General features: G+C 39.2%; 1 pseudogene; it reads right to left on the bottom strand.

Annotated features, from left to right (window-relative positions):
• Nucleotides 1–5,275: 5,275 nt before the first annotated feature.
• On the bottom strand, nucleotides 5,276–5,625 carry LOC129084045 (60S acidic ribosomal protein P1-like; annotated as a pseudogene).
• Nucleotides 5,626–6,874: the final 1,249 nt, after the last annotated feature.

Raw genomic sequence — 6,874 nt, forward strand, 5'->3', positions numbered from 1 at the left:
TTTGACATCAGAAAAGGTAAGAAGAGACCAGCATTAGAACTTCTGGTTGTGGGAAGGGAAATGGAGTCACTGGCTGGAAGAAAATCATTCAAAGAACTGTTTAAAGAAATAATTGCATAACTGACATTCCTGAAGGATGATTGTGTTTGGAAAAATAAAACATGCATACCAAATTCTGAAGTGAAACACATTTTATAAGACTGAATGATGCCTACGAAGTTTGGGGCATACTTTAACCTATTTATTTCTCTCATATTTATTAGCATCTCTTGGAGGAGGCAGGGCCTGCTAAAAATGCATGTTCCTAGCTTTCTCTCAGAGATTTAGGCTTAATAAATTTAAGGTGGGGCCTTGGAATATACAGTTTAACAAACACTTGGTAATTCTGATGTACTATCCTGTAAGAAACGCCTTAAATAGAGGACAATATTGGGAAATAATTCGGTAATTATTTTTTTCTTATAATCTGTTAGCATTATATACCTCTTCCAAGAAATGTATCCTAGTCCTACTTGATTGGTCTTTATGGTCCAAACATAGCTGGTAAAAAGCCTTTTTGTTGAACATTTCACAAACCTCAAATTATTCTGCATTTTGACCTTCCTGACACTACTCACAAAGCTTATGCATAGTTGATATGTGATAAAAATTAGTGTCCATTAAACTTTTTGTTAGCAACTGATAATTAATTAAAATAGTTGACTTAAGCAACATCAATGGCAACTTCAACCTCTACTCCTGGTTCTATATTGATGAATGTAATCTATTTAATCTTTGATGAACTGTACAAATCAATGATCACTGGTGGATTCTCATCTGGAAACCATCCCAAGTCTTAGAACCTTCAGCACAATTTTCTCACAGTGATTCTCAGAGTCTTCGTAGAAGACCAAAGCCTTTCACTTTGAAGTTCTTTTCCCTTGTGCCTGTAATCAAGTCAGCCTACACCTTGTCCAGGGGTTTTCCATGTGGTTGGTTAGCGTGACTCCAATCTGTGAATCATCCCCTCTGGCCACATCGGTGTCTCTCCCATATCTTTAAAAACTTCCTGACCAACCTGTTTGTTCCCAGGCAGGAGCTAACAGCCACAAGTCAGGAGACGCAATAATCACTGTCTTCCTTATATTGCTATTCATGTTTAAAAAGTTCTTTCAATCATTATAAAATAAAAATGCCAGGTGAAATGAAAGATATGGATCCAGGAGCTAGACATAAAAGTACATGAGGTAATTGTGTTGTTGTTGCACATTTTCATTTTTAACTCAGTCTACAGGAGACTGCCTCTATCAATGGATCTAATTAATCTCTTTGATTTCTACATTTTTTTCTTATGCTCTTTACCTGGGTGTTCCTAATTATACTTACTTTTGAAACCAGGATATAGAATTTTACCATGGTCCTTATTAAATTTCATTTGTGTGTTCTGGCCTATTATTCCCATTTGCCAAGTTCATTCTGAATCATTATTCTCTCATTTATCATATTAACTATCCCTTCCTCTAGCTTTCTGCCATCTATAAATTTGATAAGCCCAGTTTCAATACCTCCATCCAAGTCACTAGTAACAAGGTGGAGCACCTTTGGGACGATTTTGTGGACTCATATAGCCATTAGCGAATCCCTCGGGTTGGCATGAGGCCACAGATCAACTCTGTCTGGACAGTATTTTATTCGGTTGTGATTCCATTCAAGTGAAATACAGTGCAGTTGTTACGTGCCCCGGCTTTGATCTGAGAGCAGACCGCTGGAACCCTAGCTCCACCGTGCTCTAGCCGTGTGACCCTGGGTAAGGTACCTGATGAATCTGTGCTTACTTGCCTTATCTAGAAAATGGAACAGTTATTTTTACTTTATAGGGAAGGGTTGAGGATTGAATGAATTAGTACTCAAAAAACAGCACAGTTTCTGACATATATTAGGTTCTCAATAAATATTAATGGTTAGTCCTATCAATTTTCTCAGATTTCTCCATCTTGCCCAACACTTATCATGAGACATTTTGTCAGATGCCTAACGATAACACAACATAAGCTGAGTTCATCGTTCTACTGTTCTAGCAGACTTATCAAAAAAAGAAAAAAGAAAGAAAAAAGAATTGAGGTCAATTTAATATGTGTAGTTTCTTATTTATAATTTATAACTTGAGTATATTCAACAGGGGTTGATGCAGCTTAAAATAAAGGATACATTACAGATTTATTTGTGGTGACTCCCGGCTGACTCTTAATGATCAACACTCCATTTTTATGTGCTTACAAACACTGTTTGTTACCCCTTTTCAAGTCTTGCTAGGAATTCACATAAAACTGCCAGTTTTGTATTTTTTTAAATTCCTCTTTTTGCTATGAAATAGCAACCAATATTTGGATATCTCTAAGCTTCCAGTACTTCTGCCAGTCTCCAAGATTTCTTAAAGATTGATGTTGACGTTTGTATGATCACATTTGCAAGTTATTTCATTATCCTGGATGTATGTCACAGGTTTTGAAGAATTTCACTCATTTGAAGCAGCTGGTATTCTCTTGCCACTTCCTCATTTGCTTGAGCTTCATTTCCTCAAAGCTGTTGTTCTGTCCTTAAGAGTAGTGGTTTTAAATCTTGAGAGGACATCAGCATCTCCTGGAGGAGGCAGAGCCTATTAAAATTGCACATTCCCAGCCTTTCTCAGAGATTTCGGCCTGGTAAATTTGCCACGGGGCCTGGGAATCATACATTTTAACACTGTAGGTGATTCTGATGTACTACCACTCTGTGAGAAACACCTTAAATAGAGGGGAATAATTTGGCAATTTTTTTTCTTATAATCTATTAGCATTACATATCTCTTCCAAGAAATGTATCCTAGTCCTACTTGATTGGCCTTTGTGGTCCAAACATAGCTTGTAAAACCCCCTGTTTCTGAGCATTTCACAAACCTCAGATTATTCTGGATTTTGACCTTCTTGACACTACTCACAAGCTTATGCCTTTTAAAAATAACTGCTCTTGGTTATGGGCCACCCCTGCCCTTGTTAGCATGTGTGAGCCCACGGAGAGCTCACTGTGCAGCCCTAACTTGGCTCCTTCAGATGCCCGCCACAGGTCAGTAGCCTCTACCCTTGTGGCTTTCAGCCTGGAGTCACTGATAATGAAATGAAGGCGGTGGAGGGCCGAGAGAAGAGCTATATGGGCCACCTCTTAGGACGCCCTTAAGAAATCACAAACAAACAAAAGGCCTGCACGTTACACATTACTAGGCATGCAGTAGACTTTCAATAAATATGTGTTGCATTAATCCAAGGATAAAAATATTAGACAAGCCTGTGGCACTCCCTCTCCTGTGCTGGGCAGGCTTTGCTAGTGGACCTTAGCGCTCTTTCCTCCGGAGCCCGAAGCAGCTTCATTATTCTTCAAACCATGGCTTTCCATCAAATCAACCAGAATTGGTTTGCAAAATGAAACTTATTGGCCGATTCTAAACAAAACAAAAGCCCCTTTCTCCTACAGTTCAGTTGTTAACTCCGTTTGTGGAATTAAAAAAAGAAAAAAATTATAACTATAAAATGATACTTTAAAAGCCAAGTTGGTATGATAAATACTAAGAAAAAAAATACAGGGAATTACATTGGAAGGATATGATGTAGCCAGTATCTCACAATAAGCAGGTGTCTGTCTGGGTTTTCCGAGCTTCTGAGACTCTACAATGGTATTAACAATAAAAGAATGAGAATGATACTAAAACTCATCATCTCATCTCATGAGATTAGAGAAGTCTGAAATCTTTCAAGTAATAATTCTAATACCATAGAAACACGGCCCACATTTCAGCTGGATCCAAAATCAATGCGTAAGTTGAGAGTCCTTGCTTCTGACATACATTAGGAGACAGGGATGGCACTATTTGACCTGAAAGGGAGATAAATAAAACCAGGACTAACTGGGGAACATTTTGTTTCCTCTCATTCTCTTTACCGCTCCTTCCCTATGCACCCTTGGAACACTGATTATTAAAACAATCTTGACATTTCCATTTGCACTGATAAAAGTTCTCTTTTCTGTACCTTCATAACCTGCCTGAAGCAGGTTCTTCTGAAGTAAAGCCAGACACTCTTCTGAATCTTTCAAGCATGGCCAATCTAGTTGTTTTAAGTTCCTATTTTAACTCCTAGACCAAATGCTATTAATGGTATATTTAGGGCATTTATAAGCTCTGAGTTTTGTGGAGTCAGTCTCAGTTTCCCTCAGAGGGAAATTGAGTGTAAAGAAGCTATAGTACAGATACGCTTATTTATTGGACCCTGCTAGTGAGTGAGATTCCCTAAATCAGAAAACAATTTTTACCATAAATTAATGTTTAATTTTAATCACTTATAAACATAGGAAGCGGATTAAAGGCCTTACATACCTCTCTCTGCCTTCAGAAACAGCCTCCCTGGTTCAAAGCTGCCACCAGCTCAGCCCAAGAGCACAGCTGTCGGTTCACTGTGGGTGCAAGAGAGCGGTGAGCCTCCCACGGGCTGTTGTGGTGTGCTGGGCTAAAGGTCTCCAACACGCCTCTTCTGGAGTTTTTAGGTAGATTTTTACAGTCTTGTCTCCTCTTTCCTTGTGGAGCTGTCAGCCGCCATCCGGGCTCTTATAACAAACCCGCCTTTCAAAATGAATGTTTCAAGTTATTGTTTCTAAAGGTTTATGGGCTAGAAACCAGAGAAGGAGGTTTCTTTGAATTGTGTATGAAATAATAGTTAATAGCTCTGAACGAGTCCTTAGGGATCGTTCTGGCTAGTAAAGTACATTCAATTAGGTGAGGAACTTTTTGCCGTCTAATTAAACTATGTAAAGTCATTTTACACTTACTCTTGGATTCTTGGGTATTAGAGTTTGTTGGAAAAGTAATTTCTGGATAATGGGCTGCAATTTAAAATAATTTAGTAGTGGTTAGAAAACTAAATATTTTTTTTAAAACATTTTTTAGAAAATTTCAGGTATGTTCCTGAAAAGTGTTATGCAATTCAATTTTTATAGTCTATTTAAGGGAACCTTGCAATAATCCTTTTCCTGAAGACTTTAAAAACTTATGTTTGCTTTTCCATATGATAACTTGCCTAGCGCAAACAGGTCATGTTGGTTTTTTAGTTTCTAAGGGAGCAGCCTAAGCAAAAGTAGGAAGATCAGGGAAGAACATCCATTTCCAATAATAAGGCAGGATGGGGATCAGACCAACCTCCTATTTGAAAAAAACCAAAGATTTTTTTTTTTTAAGAGTTCAGTTTCTTATGGACTGTGTTACAAAAGAGGTTTAGTCAAAAAGACCAAAGCCCGTGTCATCCTCAGACTCGTCAGATTCTCCTTTCCTTGCTTCCACCTCCTACGCCTCGGCTGGGGCAGCAGTGGTGGAGGACACAGGGACGGGCCCCCTGCTGGTGCAGCGCTAGCCCCGGGGGCAGGCCCACCAGCCCCTACATGGTGGATGAGGCTCCCCAGGTTGACACTGGCCAGAGCCTTTGCAAACAAGGTTGAACAGAAAGGTTCGGGATTTGCACCAGTTGCTTTAAGGAGGGTATTGGCCTTACCCTCCGTCACTGTCCCCTCATTGTGGTGCAGGACAAGGGCAGAGTAGATGCAGGTGAGCTCTGAGACCGAGGCCATGGTGCGGGCGAGCGCTGGGCGAGCGCTGCTGGGAGGGGTGCCAGTTGTCAGATGAAGTGAGGGCCTCACCCCGACGCGGCCGTAGGTTCCTTGGCAGGACTGAGCCCCTTAGCAGCAGCTGGGGAAAGGGCAGATTTTTTGACTTCTTAAAAGCATCAAAGACCTGGCAGGAGAGTAAGAAGCGAAAATCCAAAATCAAAGAATAAACAAGATCTCTGAAAGTTAAGTGGCATCCTAAGCTTTTTTTGAACTAAGGACATTGCCAGTTTGAGCGAACTTGACTTTTGGTTCTGAGGGCTTCTCAGAACAGGGGGACTGAATCAAAGCCCAGGGCCCACACCTCCCATCGCTAATGTTGGTCAAACCCTCAGGGCAAGGGTGAAACAAAGTACACCTCTACCCTCAGGTCCAGAGGACTACAGGAAAGGTCGCCCTCATAATGAGCAGAGCCGGAGAGGTGGTAATGTAGGGAACTGCTCTAAAAATTTACAACTGCAGGTTGGTGCTTTCACAGCTTCCACACCTATACTGCTTTGGTGAGTAAGTAAACAAGTCAGTAAATAAATAAATAACTATAAAACCATAAAAACCTCTCAAGTTGTGAATTTAGTTTAAAATGCCCCTGTGAACCTAGCAGGTGCAAAAGAAAGTTCTGGAGGAAATTAGTGTCATCATAGGATTCAAGGAATGCAGCATAGATTCAAAAAAACAAAAAATCAACTAAGCCTACAATGATATAAACCATCAAGAATGAGAACTAGAAAGAAAAGACCTCCAAAGACTTCAGATTTTGAAATTATTAGACTGAGTTTATAAAAGCAACTATGCTTACTAAATTCAAAGAAAAATAGAAAATATATATACATAAAATAAAATGATAAAAGTGACCTAGAAGATTTGAAAAAGAACTTCTCAAAATATAAAAATAAAATAGCCAAAATTACAAACTCAACAGACACGTTTAAGCAGTTTAGATATAACAAAAGAGAGAATCAGAGAACTAAAATATAGATCAGAAGCTACTCAGCATATAATACAGAGAAACAACAATATAGCAAATATAAAAGACAGGTTAAGAGACATGGAGAACAAAGCGGAATGTCTAACATTCACTTAATAAGACTCTCAAAAGGAGAGAAGAGAAGGACTTGGATAAAAATAATATCTGAAGAGATAATGGCTAAGAGTTTTTCAGAATTAATCAAAGACATCAACCCACAGATTCAAGAAAAATAAGCAGGAAAAATTT

The sequence above is a fragment of the Pteronotus mesoamericanus genome, unplaced genomic scaffold, assembly GCF_021234165.1.
Source record: "Pteronotus mesoamericanus isolate MK-2021 breed Mesoamerican mustached bat unplaced genomic scaffold, CSHL_Meso_final scaffold_174, whole genome shotgun sequence".
Classification (NCBI taxonomy): Eukaryota; Metazoa; Chordata; class Mammalia; order Chiroptera; family Mormoopidae; genus Pteronotus; species Pteronotus mesoamericanus.